The sequence below is a fragment of the Chrysemys picta genome, chromosome 1 (genome assembly GCF_011386835.1).
Source record: "Chrysemys picta bellii isolate R12L10 chromosome 1, ASM1138683v2, whole genome shotgun sequence".
In the NCBI taxonomy this organism is placed as follows: Eukaryota; Metazoa; Chordata; order Testudines; family Emydidae; genus Chrysemys; species Chrysemys picta.
Window position 1 is genome coordinate 78,216,656 of NC_088791.1, and position 13,846 is coordinate 78,230,501.

The following is a 13,846-nucleotide window of genomic DNA, read 5'->3' on the forward strand; positions in this document are numbered from 1 at the left end:
ATGAAACAAAAAGAAAACGACGACAAAACAGGATGTTGCCAATTTTGTTGATTTTTACTTTGGTTTAAATTGCTCTTCATTTTGTTTTGTTTTGATTTTAAAAAAAAAAAAAAGGGGGATTAGAGGTTTAAAACTCCTACTAAATGAAGCATTTCCTTCAAAATGAATCCATTTTAACTGGATTTGCTTTCATAGAATCATACGACTGGAAGGGACCTTGAGAGGTCTCCTAATCTAGTCCCCTGCACTCAAGGCAGGACTTTGATTGTGTTTGTACCCATTTCCAGCTTACTTTCCACAAATTTTCAAATGAACAAATTTTCTGGGATAGGGATGGTCACCAAAATTGAATTTAAATTAAGTACTCAAGAATACTTATGGCTTTTAATTCATTTTACACATGCATAACCACCAGAAACTTGATTCTAATGTAGGTTTCTTCAATAAGGGAACAGAAAAATACTTGACTTAGGTAACTCATTTTATGAGTTGACTTTCAAATTCTGAACATTAATTTCATGGGTACAAAGTACAGATTCATTGTTAGTTACCAACTGAATCCAAGTGCATGAAAGACAATAATTTACACTGCAAACTTGAGTGGATTTTCCACTGGATATTTTGCTTTCTTCAAAGGAAAGGTCTATTTTGTGTTATTTTCTGTTCAGTAGTTAAACCTCTCAGGTTCTAACTAAAGAGAATGCAATTTGGAGGAATATACATATTTCAGGAAGTGTTACCTTTCCAATTAAATGTTGTGAAATGTACATACTGTGTTTGGCACCACTGTTTATGAGACAGTCTTACAAGGTTTGAGGTCATTGTCCAATTTACAGATTAGAATCTATGATGATTCATTTAAATACTGTGAGTTCTGCAAAACTGATCCAATAGGTTGTTTTGTGATATGCTCATATTCATTAATATCATAAAAAAGACAATTGCTTTATATTGGATGTAAAATATTCCTGCCAAAGAAAAGAGAACCAAAGACATGATTTTCAGTCAATGGAGTGTTAAATCCCGCTTTTAGTTTTGTTAAACTTGTCTTGTGCTAGTGTAAGAAATTAAAAAATTTGCTTTGCTCTGCATCTGAGTAGATACTGCTCACTTCTCAATAAAAAAACAAGCATTGTATTACAAATTTATTTTTAATAAAAGACACGTCATTGCAAACTACCAACATGCAAGAAACATCACTCTTATTGCTTTCATTTACCAACCACTTTGCCTTTTTTTGTTTGTTTGTTAATTTTGCATAGTTTAACAGTTGAGAAGCAATAGCAAAGACAATAGCTTGAAGTTTCACATTTCTACCCCTTCCTAGCAATACCCAACACTGACAAAAATGATGTTGCACAACTATTAAGAGTACTCTAAGAGTAAATACATTCCAAACACAAACATGTTATGAGTTTCAACTGTCTTCATGCAAACTGTGACTTTCTGAAATGAACATCTCTCAAAATGCAGAAGGAAACACTTTCAGCAAGAGGGATTCAGGGAGATTTTAGGCTGGTCTCCAGTTTGATATTTTAAAAATAGTCTAAGTCCTATTTCTTTTGTTTGACTTAGCTAATAAGATGCATGAAAGAATATTTATCAAAACTGAACAAATAAAATAAAATGGGAAGCTTGCTACCATTTGACTGGAAGTGTAATCTATCTTTACTACACAATTACCACAACAATGGGTGTCACTAAAGCAAACTGAATGTGATTAATTTTCTTTGTCAATCCAGACATACCAATATTCAGCAGCAGCTCATTTTGCTTTGTAAAACATACATAAATGCAGTGCAGCTGAAAAGGTTCTTAATGGTTATCTACATTATATTAAAACGTTATCAGCTTTTCCAGTAAAAAGCCTGTGTAAAATCTCTAATTAGATAGAGAATTCACCTGCCAAGATCTCGATAGAAACAGCCTGTATGAATCAAGTATTCTTCATCCAGGAGCATGGTTCTGTCGACCCCTGAATGTGACCTGCTCCCAGTGGAAAGCAATTTAATGCTCCACTGCACATAGAACAGTATATATGAATACAAAAAAACCTAGATAAATTAGTGACAGGTACATCTGAATAGGACTGCTTCTAAGCTGCTTATCTGCAGCCAGGCAAGCTTGTTTCACCTCAGTTTAAAAGATAAAGGCACATGGCAGGCTGCCTCTGCAAGTTCTCATCAGGCAAACAGCCTCCATTGCCCATTAGTGGAAAAGTCTTCCTATTATTTAAGGAAATGTGACAGCAATGAAGGCAAAGTGAAAACTATCTGCTGGAAGGAAATTCATCAGCATGTTACTAAGCTTTTCGCCTTCTACAACTCTCCTACCCTCTTTCTCTCTTCCCACTTTTATATCTGACAGTTCAGATGCCCTAGGATCATAGTCATGACAAAGTTCAAGAACATAACAGCAGGGCTATAAAATGAGGCTGGTACATGGGGAAAAGCTGCCAAATGTTAGGAAGTATACTGAAAGCCAGACAATGAAATGAAAGTCAGCATTTCTACAATTTTATCTCAGCAGTTGCTGCAGATTTAGAGATAATATTTGAATTTTAAGGAACACGTAGAACTTTTTCAGACAGAACCTAACATAACTAACATGCTTTAACAGGAGGAGTGAAAATAGAAAATTTCATTTTCTTCATACAAGGAAACATTGAAACTACACAAATCACATATGCATCATGTGACCCACAAACTCAGAATGTGAAATATTTCAAGCAGGCACACTGTATGCTCCAGATCTAAGTGTGTATTTTGCTAAGAGTTGAATCACTTTGATATGATGGATGATTAAAGATGAGTCAAACGTAACAGACAATGCACTGCCCTTTCACTTCTATGGCATTGTATGCCTCACAAGATGTTAAAAATAAAAGACATGGTCTTTGCTTAGGTAATACATACTATAACAACCAGACTGGTATAATTTTGCACAGTAAACACTGACCAAAAGAAGCAAAGTTGAATTACCTTTCACTTCTTCCAATGGCAATCCTGCCACATCAAAGTTAGGGTTGGTCGTCTGATTAGAAAGTTCAATGTGTGGTGGTCTGCTAAACCAAAACAGACAAAGGGAGGATTTTAGCTTCCCATGCTGTCAGACTCTTAATCTTCATGCACATACGTATTCAGTCAAAAAGAACTAAAAGAATAAAATAGCAGTAATGAGCCTTTGTACGGAAATTTCAAATTTAGATCATCTGCTTTTCTTTGCATATCTATTTATTAGCATATAGACATATAGTCCAAAAGAAATAAAAACTCCCATTAAGATAAAATAAGTTATAAATTAAAGTAAAATAAAAACTCCCATTAACATTTCTAGGGGGCAAACACCAATGTTTTATATAGATATAGTTTGGGGTGTGGGTTTTTATTGAACACACAACAATAAAGTACCTACATATTTTATGAAAGAACAAGGTCAGCTCTGTTTCTTGAAAGTGTTTGCACATAATCAATTTGTGCATCTAATCCCTACTCTTTTGTCTGTAATCTACATGATATGTTGTCTGTTTTGAGTATAATTCTTTGGGGACAGGTATGCATTTTATTATATGTCTGACAAACATCTAGCACATTTTTAGGTATTATAAAAATAAAACAACAACCCAAATTCATATGGTTCAAACATAAGGTAGACTTTTAAAGAGGGAAATTAAAGGGAAAAGAACATAAATCTGAGTACATACAATATTACTATAATTATTTAAATTATACTTAGACATGGCAGAATTCTTTTTTTTTTTAATCATTTCAACAGATAATGTTTATTTTTAAACATTTTTCTATTTGTATCTATTTAAATTTTCACAGTTGTGCAAAATTATGGGGTTTATGCTTTTTTATCAATTTCAGTTTTCACAGTTGCAGGCAATTATTGGGGCGTCAGACAACAGAGCAGGTCAGAAAATTGTTCAATGACAGTAGATATTGATTTCAAAAAGGTTAAAGCTTTGTGACCATTAAAACACAAATTGTCAATATCACATATCAAAATATACAGAGTAAATGTCCTTAAATCAAACTCTAATAAGTTCTCAAGCAGCATCTTCTTACTTTGCCTATCATCAATTTCTGTAATTTGTCAATGGAATTTTTTTCTACAACCCAGTTGTGTGTGTACAATGAAATCGATTTCACTAACATTTACCAATAAAAATCTAATCCTTAGAAGCCTAATTATATTTATTTCCAAGAACTGCTATTTGATTGGTTGGAGAGAGAAACTGACAATAATGGGGTAAAGTTTTTGTCTCAAAAATGATCAGCAATTATTTAATGTACATTATATACACATTGCCTTTATGCAATCATGGCTATTTTATACACATCCATCCATCCTTATTTTACCCCTTTTCCTGAACATAACACTAACAGGGTTGTATATAAAATTAATATTACTGACAAAATACTTTAAAATTATTAAAGTTTGATTAGGGTATGAATAGCCCTTATTACCAGCAATAATTAAGATAATGCTAAACACTCAACAGAGGAACACTGATATAGGTACTTCTTAGGACTGTAAGAGTAATGATGATCTTTCAATTGCCACTATTTTGTAGTTTAGATGCTTTGCCTCAGACACCCATGGTTTTAAACTCTACCATCCTACATTAATGACATTGTTAGTATCTAAACAGAACCTGAAGATTTCTGATTTCCTTTAGTCATGGGACATCTAAAGGGTTATTTATGGAAATAAACTTGAATACAACAATACTGGAATTTACATTGAGATGCTGCTGGAAGTGTGCTCCAAACGTTATAAGAACCATTATTTTTAACTACTTCATGCATTTTTATACTCCAGAACTACAAATTCTACCACCAAACTGAAGGTTGTGGTGATTTAGCCATCCTCTGTTGGAGTTTATCCCTTCTCTAGGTACTGCTAAATCATTTCTACCAGAGATACTTTATCCCTGAAGCTCAGAAAAGTGCTCCTGAAGCACAAACAGTCTCTTTTGGGAACACACTAGAAAGTCTTTACACACTGCACTCTGTACCAAACAGTGAGCACTGAACACAGCGCTATCGTATACTCAGACTATTTAGCAGGGACAGAAGTAGGAACATTTCCTGCAAAGAGAACTTAAGAATTTGTTTGTTTAATTCCCTCGTTATAGTTAAGAGAAACTGGTTTTGTCTGAATGAGCAACAGATTGTCCAGACCTTCATTTGTCTTCTCTTCAAGCACAAACATTCCAAAGGGGTTTTCATAGCATAAAGGGAACTCTAATTTATTTCTGTTTATAAAGTGCCCATCTGATGTTCTTGAGCACTGTATAAAAAGAATTGAGAACAATAAAATATGAGTAGTCCAAAACCCTCAAACACTACCACCCACAAACAGAATAATCCCACAGTTTAATATAACAACAAAGAAGAGATTCTCCTTAGCATCCTATGTGACAACCACATTTCCCATCACAAATCCTTAAATTAGACTTGTCCCATAGGTTGGAGAGCTTGCAGCTAAGCCAACTCTGGTAACAGAATGAGTTCCACTTGAGAGGAATCATGTAATTCCAGTATAAAAGGAGCAGGAAGTTGCAGTTGTGTGTATAGACATGCAGGGAGTAGTAAGAAGGCACCTGCAGGCCCTGAGTCAGCAGTGGAAAGGCACCAGCTGAGAAAGCCTGTGAAGAAGGACAAATTCTAGGCAGGAAGTACCGGGAAGCAGACTCACTCTCAGAGGGGAGGGTTTCAGCTGAAAGTGGCATGAGGACTGTGAGAGTTTTGTTCTATTTCAAAGACTTTCTGTTCTTTTGGACTACCGGGAGAGAGACAATGAACTAGGGTTGGGGCTTGGAGGGCCAGAGTATGCCCAGGGGATAAAATAAATGGGATCCTTTGTAAGGATTGTTCAAATTACCTGTGGACCAGCAAGTTCCTAAGGGTCCCTGAAGATGGAGAACTGCTGCAAAGATGGGAGGCTGCTGCAAAGGAAATTCTGCCCATGAAGGAGGTGTTCAGGAAGTGGCTGCCTGTGTTATAGCCACCCATTCCCAGGCTTCCTCCAGTTGAGTTACACCTGTCCCCTGCCCAAAAAGAACCCCAGCACACACTCCTAGGATTAGATTCACAACAAAATTTAGGTGCGGTGATGCTATGTCTAGCGTTTAGGTGCCTAGAAAATCACTGGGAGTCACACAGCCTAAATGTGGTGCTTAGGCTCCCTGTACAATAAATGGGGTGAGATAGGAGTCTCAAAATGGGATTCACAAAAGTCAGCAGGCTAGGAAATCCCTCCCCTAAACTAGCCAATGGGAAATGCCAAGGCAGGGGGTATGTTCTAAGACCTGCTCCATACCAGACATTGTTGCCTAAATCTGCGCTGCAGGGAGGTGCCTCTCTGATCTTGAGATTCTCAGCTACAAACATCTTTTGGCATTAGGTCCTGCTCCCTCATAACTTTTAGGCCAGTCATTATAGTAGTCACCTGGTAGGTGGGAGACCTGAAGTATACCCTCCACCTAAAGAAGAGAAGGGATATAACTAAGATCTGCCACCTCCCAGGTGAGTGGCCTAACTATTGGACTATGCAATATTCTAATGCTGGATCTCTCAATCTCTCCTGTTGAAGCTGATCTTCTTTGAATATTTTTTTTAAAGTCATGAGAGCAGGGGACCATATCCTGGGTCTCACACATGAGCGCTTTAACCACCAGACTCTGGAGTCATTCTCATACTCCCTCTTTCTTCTGTCCAATGTTGACGCTGTTCCATGTTGGATAAAAAATGGAAAAATCATTGGGTGAGAAAGAGCCAGAACACTTACTGATTCAGGCCCCACAGAGGAGTTAGGTAGAAGAACTCCTATCTTCCCCTGGGTCATAGATCGCTCTGAGTCTTAGGCATCTGGAACTTTGAGCTGCAGTGGGCATGCTCATAGGCAGAAAAATAGGCATCTAGGGAACTTCTACAGCAAAAATGTAGGCCGTGAGTAAGTTTAGGTGCCCACAGTATTCAGGGACAGCTGAGCAGGGTTTTGTGAATCCCAATGCGGCATGATTCTAGGATGTAGAAGCCTAACATGGCAGTTAGGTGCTTAAATCCTCTTGTGAAGCTAGTCCATGGGAAATGTGTTGTCTACAAGGTCACTAAACCTGGCCTCTGGTGAACCAACAAAACCTCACCTCATTCCCAGAACTTCTGACAGAGATTGGAAAAGTTCTGCTTAGTTCTTGGGTCACGACAGGATGGGATAAGAAAAGAGAAATGTATAGTGGATGAAGCTGACATAATCAAGAGGTTTTCTCCAGAGGCACTCAGTAGAATGGTGCAGGAATAGGGATAATAAGGTGAGAGGAGAGGTTTGTGTTTAGTAAGTGACAGCCATGTGAGAGGAGAGAAGGGAGCTGAGGACAGCAACCATGGAGCTGAAAGAACGGAGAGAATACAGAGAAAGGAATGGCTCAGAGTAGCAGAGATGTCAGTGAGCTTGATGGACTGAATGTTGCAGAAGGAGCAAGGGTCATGTAAGGGGGCCACAGTAGAATGAGTAATGTGACTTACAAAAATGAATTAGAGAGTGTAATTTTGAGCACAAAAAAGAAAGTTGGTTTAAAGGAGGGAATCTGATAAAGGATTTTTGAGAACCACATAACATAGGTAATGTCAAAAAAACCTGCAACATTCAGCTTCAAATCACTGTAAAAACAGAATGGTAGTAGCTGCTTCTAATAGAAGATAGATGTAGCAGATGTAAAATGTTAAATCAAGGTGGCAAATACTTTAAGAATAATTAAGAACACTTTTATTAGTTAAAAATAAATTAGATACTTTAAGGCATGAATGTATTTAAAAATACTCAGATGATGAAAAGACAAATTGATACACTACTACTAAACCACAATGCATAACATCATACAGTATATTAAGTACTGATCTCAGCAGTATGATTTTATACATGCATTAAAGTACTTCCTGATAAGTCAATTGTTATTAATTATTAAATATTTGTAATAAAGTTAAAATGTTTTAACAAACATAAGGCTATCCTTCCCCCCCCTGTGCTAATGCGTTGGCACTATGGAGTATTCAGAGCTATTCTCTATCACATTGGTAGCTTGAGATACAGAAATTAGAGGCTTTGAAAAAGTGATACGCAGCTATTGCTAGTGCACCACGACAAAGGTCTTGCTAAGAAGCAGTGCACACACCAAAAGAGAGATGTAACTGTGATCGTGGGCTGAAAAGTCAACTTCTCTATGTACAGGTTCAGTGATCAATATGCAGCTGATTTATGGCAACAAGACTCCTAGTTTCACTGTAGACCACAGTAAGGAGACATGAGGTGAATGCAGAAAAACTTGAACTAGTCCTTTTTCAGTTAACTCCATTGTGCTGATGAGACTAACTCAGGTTCAGGGCCAGCTCCAGGCACCAGCTTAACAAGCAGGTGCTTGGGGCAGCCAAGGGAGAGGGGCGGCACCTGCGGCAATTCGGGGGCGGCAAGTCCCTCACTCCTTCTAGAAGCGAAGGAGGTGGCAGAAATGCTGGAGCCGGCCCTGCTCAGGTTAGAATGCTATAAACTAGTATCAAAATGAATGTATCAGTTGTGATAACATTGCTACCTGGATCTTGAAAGGCTCTGAGTGCTATCCCTTCAAGTTTCTGGGAGAGGAAGGTTCTCAGAGGCTCTTTTGTTTGGGCCCTCTATGAGTAAACATGATTTTGTCAAAGATGTTATAAAAAATAGCTAAAGATTTCAATATTTAAATCTCTTTTTGTGACTGCCACACACTGTAACATTTAAAAGCTAGATAGGAGGTTCTGTAGGAAGACATATATACCTTCTGGATTATTCTATGCACATGGACAGGTATGTAAAAGGCTCCTGGATAGTAAAGGCTGGCATTTAGAAGAGCATGCTATGATAACAAGTAATGCAGTATTAGAATATTATGGGTACTCAATAATTAAGGGCTTGATCCAGGAAACATCTGTAATTTTGCTCATATTGAGTCAGTTGGTTGTGTAAACTGGCCCTTATGGTCTTGCCCTTTTACTTCAGTAGGACTGTTCATTGAGTGAAGTTGCACATATGTGCACAAGTGTTTGCAAGATGAGGCCCGACATAAGCACTATCACACCAATATACACAGGCCTGGGATACGCTGAGGTATTGTGGCAACAGGGTTGGGATGTGATGTGGCAATTTCAGACACGTTTTCTACCAACTCTGGGAAAACCCATCACACAGACGGCACCTGGAGAAATAGTTTAGCTCAGGCATGAACTAACAGCAACGGTCACAACAGAGATAAAGAACATGCTGCACCCTTGGGCCTGCAGCATTCTAAAGATTTACAGACTATGTCCTATGGCCACACGTACAATATATCGTGGGCATATTTAGATAAGGGGTTACAGTTAGTTCTGATTCAGAATTCAACATCCAGCATTGTTATTATTAATTATTTGTTCTACCATAGCACCTAAGAGCTCTAGTAATGGACCAGGACCCCATTGTGCTGGATTCTGGGGAAGGGAAAAACAAGAGTCCCTGCCCCAAGGAGCTTACAATATAAGGATATTGTAACTTCAGAGCATCATCACTTTTTTGTACTACCACAACGTTAATAATAATTTGAGTTTGGTTGCCAGGTAGCTTCACTTCATTTTGTATATAATGAAGAATTTGCTTGGTGTACAACAAATATCAAGAAATTTTAAATTCAAATCTTTGTTTAAACATTTTAATTTTAGAGAATTTTCAGGGGAGAAATTCCCTTGTTTGATAGCATCAAATATTCTTGCTAAGGGAAAAAAAGGCAATTTTAGGTGGAGCTCTCAGGTTTATATGTGAAAATCCTAACTTGTTTCTTCTTAACGGAAATACATGAAGAAAAGAAGAAAAGTTTCTCTCCCTGTTTGCAGTTCAGCAGCTAGAATATCACAGTTCCAGTGAAAGTCAATGGAAGTCAGGCACCCATATGCCTCACTTGGAAGTTTTTGAAAATCTCACCAGTGGACACTGGTCTTTCAGCATAGTTACATACGTGATTAGCTTTCCATTATAAACTGACATTTTATTCTTACATCCTCAGCCTTGAATTAAATAAGCCTACAGAATTTATCATTGTCTTCTGTCAGAGAACTGTTGAAGTAAGTAAATATACTTCTCAGAAACATACTTGAAAAGTTGGAGGTTTTCAAAGTTAAAAAAGGTTTTGGAGTTTGTTTTGCAGGTGTCGGGAGAGGAAAGGGAAATGTCATCACAAAAAGTTTTGGCATTGAAACTCCATTCTAGTTTATTCTGCTGTCAATGGGTTTGATGTCCTTTGTATGAACTTTACCAAACTTTTCACAGTATCCTATGTATAAAAACTGTATTATTCATACAATAAAAATCCCTGCAAGTTTTTTTTTTTTTTTTTTTAAAGAATCTAATGGTGGTCCACACCTCCTTATATAGAGCAGGATATGTAATACTATAGGGGTATTTGGAAAAGCAGGAACTAAATTAGGTCATTGGGAACAGTCAGATTATATTCCTGGTGCCTAGAGCACAGGATTTACTGGTGTTTCTGGTTTTAATCACCAAAAAGAGGTGTGTGAGAGGCTTGCAGAAAGTAACAATTACTTTGTTGCAAATTTCTCCACCACAACCACCATCTACTAATCTCATGTGGAAGAAAGAACCAATCCTGGTCCAGTGGTCATGTGTGACTGAGTGTTTACCCAATTTAAGGAGATTCTTTGTTACCTCATGTTATTGAAATCTGCAGCTATTTTTCTTCCAGGTACATACAGTGAGCATAGGCCACATTGATGCAGATTTTGGTAGGGAGTGCCATGACCAGGATGAAGGTGGTCATACATAGTGGTCAGAGCAGAAGTCAGCCCAAATCAAGTACTTGGAGGTCAGAATCCAAGATCCAGTAGAGGGCAGACTGAAGTTCAGGCATCAGGAGGCAGGCAGTGTCCAGTTACCAGGAGATCAGGAGCCAGGTTACAGACAGCAGTGGAAGAGCACAAACCAGAGTTGAAAGCCAGAGTCTAAGGTCTATTGCAAGGAGGGTCAGGAGCAGAGACAGGAAGGCAGTCCATGTTTTTGCTCAGAGAGCTTCTCATCATGGCTTCTTGGTTCAAACCAATCAGTGGGCTGTGAGGGGCTGCCACTCAGGTCCTGCTGAGTGGTATTCCCTGCCAAGCCCAGACTCCAGGGTCCACCCACAAGAGCACATCCTAACCCTCCAGTGCTGATGCGGCATCAGCAGCTGCAGAACAGATCCCCCATGGACCAGGTCCCAATCCTTCAAGTTCTTACAAGGAGGCTTCCACTGAGTGTGTATATTTGTCATAGGAAAGAGGTGTGTTTGGAACTGTATACACCCAATTCCTTTGGAAGTCCGAAAAGGGTTAACTTGTTTATATACAAAAAGTGATATCTAAGTGGAAATAGAGGCTTCTTCGCAGACTGAGAATCATAAGATGGCATAAGCCCTTGCCTGGGCTGGCTGGGGAAAGCTTAACTCCTTTAGAGTTAGAAATTTCTAACTATCTGATATGAATTGGGATGCTGTACTTAGTGGTAACATTTTCAGAAGAGTTTATGAAGTCACTTAGGCAAAATCCTATTTTCAAAAGCATCTAAATCATTTAAAGCGTAAATCCCATTGAGTTTAAGTGATTTAGGCACTTTTGAAAATGTTACTTTTGTTTATTATTGAACCATTGTCCACATCACAAATCCATTACCAACTGTCACCCTTGTTGGCCATTGTAGTAGGAAAGTCAAGGCCTGAATGTGCAGGCAGACTGTACCACTCATTCATATGCATAGACTGGTTCCCTCTTCAGATGGTGGTAAAACACATTGTCAGGGAAACAGATAAAAGCTTACCCTGCTGCACAGAATTTTCTGAGACCAACTATAGATCTTTGGCCTGATTCTCCTCTTGACTTTGGTGAAGTTACTTGTGATTCATGCTGGTGAGAGAAAAAATCAGGCACCTTGTGTCTCTCATGCTATCAACTCAGTACCTCACATTAATTAGCACTAAATTCACTTGCACTTTCTTTCAGCAAAAGAAAACACTATTTTGGAGCACACAAAGTATCCCAGAAAGCATGGGAGGGAAATAATCATTTGAGTCCTATAACCAATAACTAATTTGGAACTAGTACAGCTTACCTAATACTTCTGAAACATTCTTACATGTGTTGATCAGATGGCTTGTGTGGAAATGTTTTGTGGCACTGAGTAATTAAAATAGGTGCGTTTTAGTCTGTTATATACAAGTCATTTGTAACATTTCATAACTAAATGCTATAAAAATGACATAGGCCATGTTTCCCTTTTAAAACTTTGTGCAGCTGTGAAGAATTTCCTATTTATACAGCAGTATGATTACCAGAAAGCCAAATGAATTATATAATGAAAAAGCATAACTGATAGCACTTATAATATTATACTTTTCTGCTGATAGCACTTACAACATTACACTTCAATGCTGATAGCATAACTATTAGTAAAATAATAAATGGAAAATGATTAATGCTAATTTAAAATTCACTTCTTACAGAATTACTCGTTACATCCAAATGAATATTTGAAGAATAAATCATTATTTCAATTACAATGAATAACAAATGAAGTAAAAATAATTTGTGTTATAGTGAAAGTGGTTGTAAAACTTTTCACAGAACAGAATCAGAAAAATATCTTAAAGTGTAACCCATGGGATTATCTACAATCTCATTGTTCACAGTTAAATTTTCACAAATGAAACTACACTACAGTATAGTCTGTGGGACAGATTAAAGGTGATAGGGGCATACAATACATACGTTCTAGTAATTTGTTGTAGAATCAGTAGTATTTTAGAATCCTTGACAAATCTTTATTAGCCAATTAAGTATTCAGTGTGATAACATTAAATCATTATGATTAATCTGATATTAATGCAAGTGAATCATTACATTCTATGACTGTTATTTTCAATTTATCATTAACTATTAAAGATTAATTTCAGAGTAGGGCTGCATAAATCACTCATCATATATAAACCCAGATGAAATCTGGCACTGATGAGCTGGAGGGTATTGTGGGAGGTCATGTGCGTCATTTATTAAGGGAATTGGACTTTGGGCCTAAGCAGAATCTCTGCTTTCATATAAAATAATCTTTTTTCGGGGGTGAAGATAATATTTAAAATTTACTAAAATTGAAAGAAACAAGCTGCTAGGTTTCTCCTAACTAGAACAGGGTCCAGGATAATCTCCTTCCTAGTGGTTATCCCATGTCTAGCTTATCCATAGACATCAGGACTGAAATAGTTTACATGTCACATCAACTGATTCTTCCGAAGTTTGCTGAGAATGATCCTCAATTAGCCAACCATCCAGGTGTGAGAAGATCTGTGTAAACTGTAATGAATGCCAGTCATGCCAGGCATTTGGTGTGGTAGAAAGGCCAAAGGATACAGACAACTGCTTTTTTTTGCATGGGGATGCAATTGTTATCATCTGGAAACTAGCTAAATGTCAATACAGATGTAGATAGGCATATTTCAATTTAAGAGGCAAGGCGGATGAGGTAATTTGGGGCGGGGGGGTAATTTCTGTTGGTGGGAGAAACCAGCTTTCGAGCTACAGAGAGTTCTTCCTCAGGTCTGGGAAAGGTGTCACAGCTAAGTACAAGGTTGAACAGATAGCACATGATATTACCTCATCCACCTTGTCTCTCAAATATCCTGGGACCGACACTGCTACAACACTGAGGCCTCTTAAATTGTATGCAATCAGTCTCAAGGGAAAGGATAGAAATTACAGAAGCCAGTGTCAACGTGCTGAACTTGAACTTTCTGATGACTCTG

General features: G+C 37.7%; 1 protein-coding gene across 13 annotated transcripts in view; it reads right to left on the reverse strand.

Annotated features, from left to right (window-relative positions):
* Positions 1-13,846, reverse strand: part of MGAT4C (MGAT4 family member C) — a 631,037-nt gene that overhangs the window by 324,227 nt on the left and 292,964 nt on the right. For 8 of the 13 annotated variants that reach the window (XM_065560070.1, XM_065560038.1, XM_065559999.1 and 5 more), the window contains one exon: positions 2,982-3,064. The gene's annotated coding sequence lies outside the window, so the exon portion shown is untranslated. Of the gene's footprint in view, positions 1-2,981; positions 3,154-13,846 lie in introns of all 13 variants that reach the window. The other 5 variants (XM_065560061.1, XM_065560043.1, XM_065560002.1 and 2 more) reach the window with 2 other exon arrangements.